Here is a 16,189-nt window from a genome sequence, read left to right on the forward strand (position 1 = left end):
CATTAAACAATAAATTTTATATATTTGGAATCAGCATAAAGATCTAAGTCTTTTGATGTATCTATTGTTACCAAAATATATTTTTTCGAATTTGGTTACTATTGGGCCGAGTAGCTCACGAATTACTATATAGGTGCGAGCCTAGAAGAGGTGGACACTTAAAGAAGAACAATACCATAATATGTGAGATTGAATTAGCTTAAGTCTTTGTAGTTCTAATTTTCATAAATTTATTATTGAAAATACTCGGATGTATTGTGTCAAACTCTTAAACATAAATAAGTAAGTTCAAAAAGGGACCCCTAAAAAGGAGCAAAGAAGGGAGGCTGGTTGGCCTGTAATCTCTCTTCATCATCTTATACCTTAAAAGTTACACCTTCATTACCTCAGTCGGTCTTTAGATTTTGTTGATATTCCCTTTTTCAAAACCGGCAAGCACAAATGTGTTTTGATTGTGCTCAGCATCCCTCTCAAGAATTGTGATTAAATCTTGTCAGGTTTTCAAGATATATCGATAAATACTTATTTTTTTTACCTACTTGTCTTTGGATTTAGTTGGTTGAAACATCATAGAATCAGATATCACAAAAATGATGGGTGATAGAGCCTCTTTTTAATCAGCATGTCTCAATTATTTTAAAATAAGTACTGAATACCAAGATATTCGCCGAAACTTAGTTTCTGTTAACTGTTCAAACAGTTCGTGGTAACGAACTATAGCAAGGAGTGACACCGGCTCAATAGTAAACGAAACTCTAAAAGACGAAACTTTGATACCAATAATTACATCAAAAGAATCGCATTTCAATGCTGATATTAAATATATAAGTTTCTTCAAGTTTAGGCTAACCCATCGAAAGTTACGAGCCTGAGAAAATTTGCCATATTTTAGAAAATAGAGGGGAAACACCCTCTAAGAGTAATACAATCTTAACGAAAATCACACCATCAGATTCAGCGTATCAGAGAACCCTATTGTAGAAGTATCAAGCTCCTATCTACAAAAATGTGGAATTTCACATTTTTTGCCAGAAGACAGATCACGGATGCGTTTTTATTTGTTTATTTGTTTTTTTTTCCTGCGTGATCGTATCGAACCAGTGTTCCTAGAATGTCGCAAGAGGGCTCATTCTAACAAAAATTAAATGTTCTAGTTCTCTTCTTAAGTGAACAAAGAATTGAAGGGCACCTAGGCCCCCTCCCACCCTCATTTTTTCTAAAGTCACCGGATCAGAATCCTGAGATAGCCATTTTATTTACCATAGTCGAAAAATCTAACAACTAAGTCTTTGGGGACGACTTAATCCTCCACGGTCCCCAGGGGAGGGGCTTCAATTTACAAACTTTGACCGTTGTTTACATACACTAATGACAAATGGGAAGTGTACAGGCGCTTTCAGGGGGATTTTTTGGGCTTGAGGGGGGGGGGGTTACGTGGGAGGATCTTTCCATAGAGGAGTTAGTCATGGGGGAAGAGAATTTCAATGAAGGGGGCGCAGGACTTTCTAATATTATTAAAAAAACAATGCAAAAATAAAATATGAAAAGTTTTTTCAGCTGAAAGTAAGTAGCACCACTGAAACTTAAAACGAAAAGAAATTATTGCGCATATGAAGGGTTCACCTCCTCGTAATACCTCGCTCTTTACTCTAAAGTATTTTTAGTATTTTCAACTATTTATTCTTCAGCCTTTGTGATTCAGGAGTCATTCTTAAGGAATGGGGACAAAATTCAAGTTTTAGTGTAAAGAGCGAGGTATTGACGAGGAGGTGAACCCTCTCATATACATAATAAAAACATGCAAACATAGAAGTTCGTTACGTAAGTTAATTCGTGAGTTACGTATATTTTTTACTAATGAAAACGTTCATAAAAAATTAAAATTTCTAGTTGCCTTTTAAGTAGTAAAAAAATTGGAGGGCAACTAGACCTCCTCCCCCGCTCCTTTTTTTCGAAATATCCCGATTAAAACAATGAGAAAGCCATTTAACCACAAATAAATTAATATACAAATTTCGTTTTAATTATTTGCGTACGGCGAGCCAAAATCAAAACATGCATTAATTCAAAAACGTTCAGAAACTAAATTTAAAAAAAATAAGTTATTTTAACTGAAAATAAGGAGCGACATTAAAGCTTAAAACGAACAGAAACTACTCCGTACATGAAAAAAAAAAAACAAAAAAAACTTGTTTTTTTATTTAATATTATTTAAAGTGAAACCCAGCTTGAATAAAGGAGGCCTGAGTTAGCTTTGGAAAGGTTAATTGATTCTGAGATGGTAGTTCTACTAGGGATGGATTGCTGCTTTATTTACCCTTTCTTGAATTATAAAGTACATATACATATAAATATGCAACAGTTTTGGGTCAGACAAATCGCCTAACTCTTGATGGCGTTGGTTAATTTTCTGTTTAATACTAGCAAAGTTTCCAGTCTATAAGTTACTATACTCCCTGGGTTGATTTACACAGAATTCTCAGCGTAAACGTTGTGATTAGAAGGCCAAGAGACTGTCCTTTTAACAGCACTTGAGCTGAATTAACGATTACAACACTTGAAATCATTAACATCCAATGTTGGACATTATCAGAGTAGGGGAGGAGATTTTCGAGAATATGAAGTGACTACCAGGATATACCCCGATTCCAACACGGGATTCGAAATTATCGACCTCAGACATAACCTTTCTTAATGAGTCGTTCTCCCTTAATGAGATTTTAATTAATTATGGAGCTAGGCTGGTGGCTATGTCTTTTACTATACATTGCTTCACCTGCCTCCAATCCTCTAGTGCATATTTTGCAAATTATATTCACAGACCCCCCCCCCCCCGACAGGCTCAGCAACTTCTGGCCTCTAAATCCGCCGCTGGCATACCTTTGTATAAATAACAATAATTATATATTCAATGTGGTAAGCTAAGAAGATACTAGATCAAAGCCGTCTTAGCCGAGTGGATTTGTGCGCTAGATTTAGACTCCTTTGTCCGGGAGGGCGAAGGTTCGAATCCTAGTGTACCCAATTGCTCAGTTTGTGATGGGGGTCAGCGGTGTGAATCTATAAGCTCAGCCAGAGTCAATACAGGTCTAAGTGGGTACCTTGCAAAATCTGGGGAATGTACACAGAAAGGGTATGTGAAAGCACAGGATGGTTGGCTCCCAATCATCCTGTTGGAAGGGGGTTTATCATAACTAGGCCATGTTTTGCTGACGAAGGATGACAGATTGAGAAAATTGGTCATTCATCTGTGGCCCAACAAAAAGTAGGTTGACCCCCCTCCCCCTGAATGGGACAGGAATATTTCATAAGCAAATATTCCTTTAAAGGGAAACTGGAACAGCGTGGGAAGAAATAAAGAGTAGAGCTTTGAATAGATTAGTGTGGAGGAGGACCGCTGGCAACTGTGTTGGCCTCAGGCGGCTCATTGCTGCAGCGAGTCGCAACTAGTAGCATTTGCAGTAGTATATTAAAGATGGAATTGGGGAATGGGAATGCCTAAACTATTTAAAATAAACGCTCCTTCGCCTGTCTCCAGCCAAGACATTTTCTAGAGCTGATTTGGTAAACTGCAGTTACAAACCCTTCTTCTTCCCTTTATTGCCATAGAAACTGTCGGCAGGGGCGGATCCAGGATTTTATTTAGGGGGGGGCGCATGATAAGTTGTTTGGATAAACTTGCGAACAAATATATACCCGCAATTTAAAGGGAACCTCGACAATTATACGTCGTAGGTAGGTAGTGGGTATTGACGTAAATTTAATCTAAAATCTGGTGAGGGTTAAAGTTCTAATAAATCTATTGAGATTAAAAAGGGAAAAAAAAATATTGATACGAAAAATAGTAAGTAATAAACACCAACCCGCCATTCAAAATAAAAAAAAATTATAAAGCTGTTCACCATCTATAAAAAAATTATATTTAATATTTTCTGCATAATTTTTTGCCTTTGTACTTCTGACCACTATAGTGAGTGAGTTAAGCTTTTATTGTAAAAAGAAAAAAAAGAAAAGGACAGGACAGGACAGGACAGGAGAAGTTTATGTGGGAGGATCTTTCCATGGAGTAATTTTTCATGAGGGAAGAGAATTTCCATGAAGGGGCGCAGGATTTTCTAGCATTATTTAAAAACAAATAATGAGAAAATAAATAAAAAAAAGTTTTTTCAACTGGAAGTAAGGAGCAGCATTAAAACTTAGAATGAACAGAAAATATTACGTATGTAAGGGGGTTTTTCTCCTCCAACAGTACCATGCTCTTTACACTAAAGGATCTTTAGTAATTTCAACTATTTATTGTACGGCCTTCGTGATTCAGGGGTTATCAAACAGTTCGTGGTAACGAACTGTAGTAAGGAGCGACCCGGCTCAATAGTAACCAAAAATCTAAAAAATTGAATTTTGATATCAATAGCTACATCAAAAGAATCGCATTTTAATGCTGATTTTAAATATATAAGTTTCATCAAGTTTAGTCTTACCTATCAAAAGTTACGAGCCTGAGAAAATTTGCCTTATTTAGGAAAATAGGGGGAAACACCCCCTAAAAGTCGTAGGATCTTAACGAAAATGACACCATCAAATTCAGCGTATTAGAGAACCCTGCTGTAGAATTTTCAAGCTCCTATCTACACAACTGTGGAATTTTGTATTTTTTGCCAGAAGACAATCACGGGTGCGTGTTTATTTGTTTTTTTTTTTTCCCAGGGGTCATCGTATCGACCAAGTGGTCCTAGAATGTCACAGCAGGGCTCATTCTAACGTAAATAAAAAGTTCTAGTGCCCTTTTTAAGTTACCAAAAAAATTGGAGTGCATCTAGGCCCCCTCCCACGCTCATTTTTTTCCCGAATTCAACAAATCAAAATTTTGAGACAGCCATTTAGTTCAGCATAGTCGAAAACCATAATAACTATGTCTTTGGGGATGACTTACTCCCCCACAATCCCTGGGGAAGGGGCTGCAAGTTACAAACTTTGACCAGTGTTTACATATAGTAATGGTTATTGGGAAGTGTACAGACGTTTTCAGGGGATTTTATTTTGTTTGGGGGTGGGGCTGAGGAGAGGGGGCTATGTTGGAGGATCTTTCCTTGGAGGAATCTGTCATGGGGGAAGAAAATTTCAATGACAAGGGCGCAGGATTCTTTAGCATTACTATAAGAAAACAATGAAAAATAAACATGAAAACATTTTTTCAAATGAAAGGAAGAAGTAGCATTGAAACTTAAAACGAACAGAGATTATTACGCATATGAGGGATTCTAAAATTACTTCAGCATAAAGAGCGAGGTATTTAGGAGGAGGTAAATACCTTGCTCTTTATGCTAAAGTATTTTTAGTAATGTCAACTATTTATTCTACGGCCTTTCTGATTCAGGGGTCATTCTTAAAGAATCGGGACAAAACTTACGATTTAGTGAAAAGAGCGAGGTATTACCGAGGGTACAAACCCCCTCGTATACATAATAAAAATATAAGGTTATGAAAGTTTGTTACGTAAGTTAATTCTTAAGTTACGCATATTTTTTACTAATAAAAACGTTCGTTAAAAATTAAAAGTTCTAGTTGCCTTTTTAAGTAACCAAAAAATTGGAGAGCAACTAGGCCTCCTTCTCCACCCCTTATTTCTCAAAATCGCCTGATCAATACTAAGAGAAAGGCATTTAGCCAAAAAAAAGAATTAATATACAAATTTCATTTTAATAGTTTATGTGCGGAGAGCCAAAACCAAACATGCATTAATTCAAAAACGTTCAGAAATTAAATAAAAAAAACTAATTTTTTTAGCTGAAAGTAAGGAGTGACATTAAAACTTAAAACGAACAGAAATTACTCCGTATATGAAATGAGCTGTCTACTCCGCAATCCCTCGCGCTTTACGCTAAAGTTTGACTCTTTGCCACAATTCTACTTTTTAAAACAATTAAAAGCTTTAGCATAAAGAGCGAGGGATTGCGGAGTAGACAGCTCATTTCATATACGGAGTAATTTCTGTTCGTTTTAAGTTTTAATGTCGCTCCTTACTTTCAGCTAAAAAAATTAGTTTTTTTTAATTTAATTCTTAAAGAATTGGGGCAAAATCCAAGCTTTAGTGTAAAGAGCAAGTTATTGACGAGGGGGCGAATCCCCTAGTATACGTAATAAAAATATAAAAATATAGAACTTCGTTGTGTAAGTTAATTCGTAAGTTACATATATTTATTACTAATAAAATTTTTACTTAATCAAAGTTTTTTATTGTTTCAAAAAGTAAAGCTGTGACAAAGAGTCAAACTTTAGCGTAAAGAGCGAGACGTTGAGGAGAGAACAACCCCTTTCTAATACGCAATAATATCTGGCAGTTCTAAGTTTTAATGTCGCTTCTTACTTTCAGCTAAAAGAATTGTCTTTCTATTTAAATTTTTACACGGTAGATGTCTACCTCAATATTTCGGTGAATGTTTATAATGGTCAGTCGTATCAGTCTAGAGTCTTGTGAGTTTAAAACTCTTCGTTAGCATTTCCTCTTCTATTCATCCTAAAATATTCGAATAAAGATCAAAATCGTCAGAAAAACATGAACTCTAATAAAGATGCATGTAGATATGTACTTCAAACTAAATATATGAGTCGAAATACTCCTTAAAAAACAAATAATTATGTAATAGTTATTTTTGTTTTTGATAGGTATAGATTGATGATTCAAATTGTCAAGGTTTCAAACTCTGGTAGGTTTCTAATTGATTTTTTTTTTATCTTGAGATTTCCAGCTATTCAATTCAAACGTCTGTTCAATTGATACGTCTGTTGAGCACAAAAATAAAAATTTGGAATTTGACTCAGATTTAGGATTAAGTAAGAAATTTGTCCTGTAAAATTTTGATTTACAAACAACTAATCGTGGAAACATGATTGGATGGCATGTATCAAAATAAGTATAAAAATCCTCAGCGGTATATATAGCACTTCAGACATTTTAAGGGCAAATATAAGCAACCCCTATACAAAACCATAACTGTATTTTGTGGCTGGTTACTATTGAGAAGGTGAGAAATTCTGAAGTAATATTGTAGTTGCATTCCGTTTCCGCGGATAACTCAAGTTGTGTGAATTTCCACTTTTTATCAACATTTTATTAGTAAATGTTTGAAAAAAAATCGAAGCCATTCCGCTGATTCAAACTGAGAATTCAGAGACCCATCTATACCAGCTAAATAAAAACAAAATAAACACATAATTATTTGTCTTCTTTTATAAACAATTTTTTCAATATTACTTCTTCTTAAATGATTACTCCGACCTTTGAAGGAGTATTTCAACTTACATACTTAGTTTTAAGTATATGCGTATACGAACTTTTATTAAAGTTTTAAAGATTTTGAACTTTATTTTAATGTTTTAGGACGGGTAGAGGTGATATGTCATATAATGCAGAGCTTTATATGACATATTATGACATATTAAGCCAGTATTTGCTCACCAAAGTCCAAAACTTAAATTAATAATTTTTGCACTTCTCATACATTCAGTTTCTATTATACAAATCCCCTAAAAAACACAAAAGCCACACTGCTTCGCAAAAAAGTTGTAAAAGCCACACTGCTTCGCAAAAAAAGCTAACCAAAACAGACAGCCAAAAAAGTAATAATATAAAATTTCTTCACCTCTGTGCCATAATAAGACTCGAAAACAAATTTTTGACCGTAAAATTTTGCTATATTAGCAAATATTTTGCTATTCAGCCCCGTTGCGACAGCCCAATCCTGAACTTTCATTTTAACAGCCTAAAGAAGTTAGGATTTCAAATTTCCCCTCCTTGTTATTACAAAATGAAGATTTTCGCCTCCCAGTTGGCTTTTGAGGTAATACGGACATGTTTCCTTGATAAACCTAAATTCAATTAAATACCTTTTGGTGGTATGCAGCATCAGTAAAATCTAACAGAGACCACAAAAAGCAACTAAAACCTTGTTTCAAACTTGTTGCAAAAAGAAACAGTCTTAACAATAAAAAAAAATCATTAAAACTCAACTAATAAAAACCAATTAAAAAAAAATTAACTTTCGCCCTAACCCGAACCAGAGCAAGCGGTCCCAACCACAAATCCACCACTATGTCAGGGGGTACCCCCCGCGTCCCTGCAAGCTGCCACAGACTGTCGGCCCGTTTGTCATTTCCTAGTGCCAGGCAAGTAGGGGACACTTTCGGAAGGGGGCCATAACAAACATTTTCATTGGATAATTTGAATAAGAGGCACTCCGTAGTTTGGGGACAATAGGATTTTCGGGAAGGCTGGGATTTTCGGGAAGGCTGGACTCCGAAGCCCCATCGTTATGTAAGCTCTTTCCTGAAGTATATTTCCATAAATACAAATTATTTAGTGCCAAATATGGCCGTTCCAGAACATAAATGCGAACATTTAAAAATTTTATATTGGACTTAAATAGAAGATAGTTTCCATTTTTACCTTTCTGAAAGTGCCATCGGGCAGTTGGACACTGGCAATGACTTTCCTGACTCGCTTCTTCGGCTGACTTTTATTTTGATCTCTCATAAAATTTGGCTTAAAATCTGGTAGGATTAAGCTCAATCTCCTAGTAAGTATCCTCTTAAAAGGCTCTTTCTGGCAATCTCCACTTCCTTTGTAATTTTCAAATAACAGCTCCGAAAATATATGCGGTTCAGGGGTCAAAGATCTCCTCAAATAATTCACTGATTTAGACTTTTCGCTTATCTTAAACTTACTCATTATTATCACTTAAAAATTATATGCTTAACATACCATCGACCACTTTGTAACTACTTACGCATCTAGTGTAAAAACAGTATGTAAGAGGCAACAGGTGGTGTAAATAACCTTTTGAATGTACCGGATGGCAAACTATATCATTTTTAAATGCCACATTTAGTTGAATAATGGTAAATTTTGTATTTGTCACTCAATACAGTATGTGAGAAGGAATCCCATGAGATAAGTTAAGTTTAACCACTGAAACGAAAGGTTCTTTTTTTATGTGGTATTTAGAAATTATAGTGGGATGATATGCTTTTGTTTAAGCTTGTGGGAAATATACACTGCTGCAATTAGATACAGCAATTAAAAAAACGCAAAAAATGATTCTTAGAGTCACTGTAATTACCAGTAGTACCAAAGACAGTGAAAACTAAATCCGATTGCTAGATTTGGATAAAAGGAAACTTACACAATCATATATATCTTTAAAAAGGAAGGTACTGGTCTGTTAAACGGAACAGACTCAAGGATTATGTTGTGTAAGATTTGACAGAAACCGGTTTCCCATCCTGGATCAGCTATGAATGGCTTATTTTGAGCGAGAAAATTACGATGTATGTATATTTTGGTATTTGTTATTTAAACAAAACACACTCGAGGATTATGCTGTGTAAGATATGACAGAAACCGGTTTTCGATCCTGGATCAGATATGAATTGCTTATTTTGAGCGAGAAAATTACGATGTATGTATATTTTGGTACTTGTTAATTAAACGAAACACACTTAAGGATTTTGCTGTGTAAGATTTGACAGAAACCGGTTTTCCATCCTGGATCGGCTATGAATTTCTTATTTTGAGCGAGAAAATTACGATGTATGTATATTTTGGCACTTGTTAATTAAACAAAACACACTCGAGGATTATGCTGTGTAAGATATGACAGAAACCGGTTTTCAATCCTGGATAGGCTATGAATTGCTTATTTTGAGCGAGAAAATTACGATGTATGTATATTTTGGTACTTGTTAATTAAACGAAACACACTCGAGGATTTTGCTGTGTAAGATTTGACACAAACCGGTTTTCCATCCTGGATCAGCTATGAATTTCTTATTTTGAGCGAGAAAATTACGATGTATGTATATTTTAGTACTTGTTAATTAAACGAAACACACTCAAGGATTAGATAATGCCGAAGACCACACTGCCTTTCCATAATACAACTACAGAAGAGAGAATAATGAGGACTTTTTTCCCAAGACAGTGTACCAACAAAACCTATTTGAATATTTTGGCCCTATATCTAAGGGTCGTCTTCAGCAAAGAAAATAATAAACAATAAAACACTTACAGTAAAAGTATTCGGTTAAAAATCCATTCTTTTTTTTAAAGATAGCCTTGGCATCATTGCTTCTTAACGAAAGGTTCAGCCAAGACTGTGTGATAAAAGCTAAACTTTTACAAGCTAAAAAGGTTCATTCATTAAACTAACTGTATTTATTAAAAGTTGGAATAATTTCTTATTGCGATATTTACCTTCTCTGAAGCTAATCTTGTAGTTCTTTTGGTTTTGGGCTTGTTTTTATTCGCTCTTATTTTGTTTTATTTTTGAATTAGATTATTTTCTGTAATTAATTTTGTGCACATAGGGTTGAGTGTGTATTCATCCGGGTCTCTATTTATGGATGTATTATTATTTAAGTTTCGTTTGATTTCGATTGCCTCGCGGACAGTTTGTTTGATTCCTAGGTCATTGCTAGTTAGAATTGTTTCGTCAAATAGAACATAATGGTTTCGATTTTCAAAAATATGATTGCTTAAAGCTGAATCGAAAGATATGGAGTTATTTCTAGATTTTAATGCTTTTTCAATATTTTCTTTGTGTTGCTGTAAACTTGTTCCTAAATTTTGGTGGGTTCGACCAATGTAATAATTTCCACAGCTACATGGTATTTGATAAACCCCTCTTAGACGAGTAACTGGGGTTTTATCCTTACCAGAATTGAGAAGATTCATTATACTTAAATTACTTGTGAATACAACACGTAAATTGTTTTTTAAACAAAATCTTTTCAGTTTTGAAGTAATTTTCGGAATATAAGGTAGGTAAATCGTACTTGTGGGATTATTCGAATCGTTTTCTGGTGTGGGACTTAAGGCTTTAGAAGAATGCTTCTTTAATCTTTGAGCAATAACAGTATTTATGAGAGAAATTGGATACTCGTTGCCAAACAGTATGTAAAGGTAAAGGTAAAGGATACGGCATTAGACTGTACAGTCCCTACCGGCGGTGCTGATCTCCGTTTCTTGGCCCTTCAGCCAGGAAGTGCAATGGGGGGCTGGGGGCCAGCCATCCTGTGCTTGCGCACACCCTTCCTGTTTACCTTCCCCAGATTTCTCCAGGTACCCATTTAGAGCTGGGTCGACTCTGGCTAAGCTTACAGAGTCACGCCACTGACCCCCGTCCCAACTGAAGAATTGGGTACACCGGGACTCGAAACCGCGTCCTCTCAGACAAAGGCACTAACCTCCGGAATCCAGCGCACTAACCAACTCGGCCAGGACGAGTATGTCTGTAATAAAATTTAATTCTTTTTTAATATACGTTTCTGAACAGATTTTAAGTACTCTATCCACAAGAGATATTACCACACATCTTTTAACCTGTGGAGGATGGTTAGATTTGAGGTGAAGATATCTATTATTATGCGTAGGTTTTCTGTAAACCGTAAGATCAAGTTTATTCACACTGCGTATTATCAATACATCTAAAAAAGGTATTTTTCCATCTGTTTCGGTCTCTAGAGTAAATTGCAGGAGTATATTCAAATGGGTTTTGTTGGTTCACTGTCTTGGGAAAAAAAGTCCTCATTATTCTCTCTTCCGTAGTTGTATCAAGGATTAGGTTGTGTAAGATTTGACAGAAGCCGGTTTCCCATCCTGGATCGGCTATGAATTGCTTATTTTGAGCGAGAGAATTACTATATATATATTTTGGTACTTTTTAATTAACGAAACACACTCGAGGATTATGCTGTGTAATATTTGACACAAACCGGTTTCCCATCCTGGGTCGGCTATGAATTGCTTATTTTGAGCAAGAAGTAAGATTACGATGTATATATATTTTGGTACTTGTTAATTAAACAAAACACACTCGAGGATTATGCTGTGTAAGATTTGACAGAAACAGTTTTCCATCCTGGATCGGCTATGAATTGCTTATTATGAGCGAGAGAATTACGATATATATATATATGTTTTGGTACTTGTTAATTAACGGAACACACTCGAGGATTATGCTGTGTAAGATTTGACAGAAACCGGTTTCCCATCCTGGATCGGCTATGAATTTCTTATTTTGAGCGAGAAAATTACGATGTATGTATCTTTTGATACTTGTTAATTAAACGAAACACTTGTCAATTAAAAAAGGTACTTGTTACCTAAAAAAGGCTAGTTAATTAAAAGGTAAATGTTAATTAAACGAAACATACTCAAGGATTTTGCTGTGTAATATTTGACAGAAACCGGTTTCCCATCCCGGATCGGGTATGAATTGCTTATTTTGAGCGAGAAAATTACGATTTATATATACTTTGGTACTTGTTAATTAAACGAAACACACTCGAGGATTATGCTGTGTGAGATTTGACAGAAACCGGCTTCCTATCCTGGATCGGCTATGAATTGCTTATTTTGAGCGAGAAACTTACGATGTATATACATTTTGATACCTGTTAATTAAACTGAACACATTCAAGGATTATGGTGAGTAAGATTTTTGACAAAAACCGGTTTCCTATCCTGGATCGGCTACGAATTTCTTATTTTGAGCGAGAAAATTACGATGTAGACATGTATATGTTTAGTAAATATCTAATATATAGATAGGGCTTGGGGTTAGGTATTTAATTAAATAAAAAAACAAGTTTTTTTAACTGAAAGTAAGGAGCGACATTAAAACTTAAAACGAACAGAAATTACTTCGTATATGAAAGGGGCTGCTTCCTCATCAATGCCCCGCTCTTTACGCTAAAGTTTGACTCTTTTTCTGAACTCTGCTTTTTAAAACAGTAAATAACTATAGCATAAAGAGCGGGGCGTTTTATTACGTTTTTATGAGTCAGACAAACATTTCAGAGGGGTTAAACCCCCCTAGCCCCTTGGATATGACCTTGTATGCATCCTTTATTATATTCGCAGAAAAGAGATACCCTCATGGGAAAACTTAAAACAGCATCTCCGTTCTTGTCAATTTTACAATTAGTTTTTGGAAGTTATGCTGACAGACAAAAGAGTCGAAATATGCTAATCACGAAATATTCATGTTTCGTCATGACTGACAAAAACATGAAATGTCTTCGTCATGAAATGACGAAACCATGAAATGACGACACATGAAATGACGAAAACATTAATGTTTTCGTCATTAGCAAAGTAAAGTCAAACAGTTTTGCAGCTCGTAAATATAAAATTTTCATTCCCACCCCTAGGGAATAACACTATGCTAATGAAGTAAATATTGGTAATTATAAAACAAAACTAAGGCTTCTTTGAACAAGGCTATCAAAGAAATTTTGTCAATACCCTAAGATTTCAATAAAAAAAACTCAAAGTTTCGTTGAAAATCTCAAACTTTAAATAAGGTGTTCAAAGATATTAGAGCGAAATTATCCCTATGCTCGAACACTCATAACGAGTGAAATGCAATTGAAGTGCAATTGAAATGCAATTGAAATGCAATTAAAGATTTTGAACGCACCGCCCTACTTAATAAAAATGTAATAGCTTAATTCTATCATTGAAAAAAGTTTTTTCATTTAGTCTTTCCAATAGATAAGAAAATATTTGAAGAATTCTCGTTTTAAAAGCTGTAAATCATTTTAATAAAAGAGGTCCTGGTAAACCGTATTTGGATTTCACTTTCGAAAGCAATTCTGACAGGTGTAGGAGTTGGTATATTCATGTTTGCAGCATTTGCAAAGTTGAATTCAGATACCTTATACATTTTGCACGTTGCGAATAGTATTCCCTAACCCCCCCTCCCCCTATAGGCTAAAAATTATCTAATGGATTAAAATTTGGTACTTCTAAAACGAAGCCATGACTGGTTTTGATAAGGTGTTATTATGAATTTCATTATATCAAAAGATTTAACTGAAAACTTCCCAAAGAGTGAAAAAATAATAACAAAATACTAAATGGTAATAATGTATGCTGTGACATGACGATGACACTGTCCAGTTCCTCAAAACCTCATTCTGGGATAAGCTCGTAAGCTGGTTAAGCGGGTTAATTACACTGGGATAATGATTAGGATAAAACTAAATTTTCTATTGCTAGGTAACAGACCACAAACAAATCATTCAAAACATCGAAAAAAGAAAAAAAAATACAGAAGATGTAAAAATTTTTGGCTTCTTAAGAAATAGGACATTTTCACTGTCTTGTAATATGCTTAATATTGCATATTTAATGACAGTAATGAATAGTTTTTAATACGTATATGTACTTTTCCCAAGATTCCGGGCTCAGGGCTGAAATCCCGAAGTTTTGAAAAAAAATTCAAGAAGTGACCCCTATGCTTTGCCAAGGACAGCACAGACGTGGCATCGCAAATATCTCTTTATAATGGTTGGTACCAGAATTTAAACAATGTTTATGGAATTTTGAAACGGTAGTAAAAGAAATGGCATGTGGCCAAAAGACCAAAGTCTTAATATTACTGCTCTTTGCTAATGAACTACAATCTACACACACTACACATTGTTGATGAACTACACATCCCAGGGAAGGACCAACATGTGTACAAGGTGCCAAAGTCTTGCTGTTAAGTGACTTTTTGCTGATGAACAACAAGCCCCGGAAAAAATGGCCTTTGTACAGGGGGATAATATCTTAATTCTAGATTATCCCTTGCTAATCAAATACACACCCAAGAGGTTTGTGGAGATCACATTATTCTTTGCTGGTGGACTACAAGCCCTTGGAAAACAAGCCATCTATACAGGGGCCAATGTCTTAATACTACATTAGACCTTGCTGATCAGCTACACATCCTAGGGAAGGAGCGACATCAGTACAGGGGCCAAAGTCTTGCTGTCGTATTATTATTTGCCAGTGGACTAAGAGCCTCTGGAAAATACTGTACAGTGATTAATGTACTAATGCTACATTAAACATTGCTGATCAACTACACATCCCAGGGAAGGAGTGACATATGTGCAAGGTGCCAAAGTCTTGCTCCTAATTGACTTTTTGCTGATGAGCAACAAGCCCCAGAGAAAAAATAGCATTTGTACTGGAGGGGGGAGGTAATATCTTAGTTTTACATTAGCCCTTGCTAGTCAACTACACACCCAAGAGGAGGAGTGACAGGTGTAGTGCTTTCACCTGTCGCTCTTTCTTCTCCAAAGCTGTTATATGACTCTTTTCTGATGAGCCACAAGACCCAGAGAAAAAACGGCATCAGTACAGGGAGATAATGTCTTAGTTCTGAATTAGACATTGCTAATCAACTACACACCTGAGGGGAGAAGTGACAGGTGTACACCTGTCGGTCTTTCTTCTCCAAAGTCCTGCTGTGAAATGATTCAATGCTGATGAACAACAAGCCCCGGGCAAAAATGATAATTGTGCAGGGGGGAGGGAGGTAATATCTTAGTTCTACATTGGACATTGTTTATCAACTACAAATCCAAGGGATGAAGTGACATTTGTACATCTGTCACTTTTTCTTCTCCAAAGTCTTGGTGTTATATTACTCTTTGCTGATGAACAACAAGCCCCGGAGAAAAAATGGTAATTGTACAGGGGGGCGGGTAATGTCTTAGTTCTATATTAGTCCCTGCTAATCAACTGTACACCAAGGGGGAGAAGCGACAGGCGTACACCTGTCCCTCTGATGAACTCTTCTCTGATGAACCACAAGACCCAGAGAAAAAATGGCATCTGTACACGGGGTCAGTGTTTTTTTCACATCCCGGGAAAAATTGTATGTGCACAAGGGCGCAAGTCTAGATGCTACGTTTCACGTTCTGAAAACCAAAGTCATTGACACAATTATCATATTATTCTCAGACGGAACAAATAATAGAGGCATAAATCCAAACATTTGCTGTAATTTTGATTCGACTATTAGGCTTTTTCCACTGTCCAGATTTTTTGCAATTATAGAAATTTGCGAAGAAAATGACCGTCATTAGTGAGGTTCAACACCATGAACTACGGATCACTGATGCGGGACCTCACCAATTTGACCATGACGTGAAGTGGATATGCTGATGCATCTGATTTCAATTGTCAAAAATGCAGCCTCCGCCGAGTTGTTTTTCAACTTTGTAACGTTCTAAGTCGAGAGTTTCAAATGAGTTAAATTATTGGAAGCATTTGACTCTTAATAGAACCTTGCGGTCCTTCCAGTGCAGTTTAGGAGCGAGTAACTCTTTTTCAGGTCTACACAAAACACAA

Source organism: Artemia franciscana, chromosome 19, assembly GCF_032884065.1.
Source record: "Artemia franciscana chromosome 19, ASM3288406v1, whole genome shotgun sequence".
Taxonomy (NCBI): Eukaryota; Metazoa; Arthropoda; class Branchiopoda; order Anostraca; family Artemiidae; genus Artemia; species Artemia franciscana.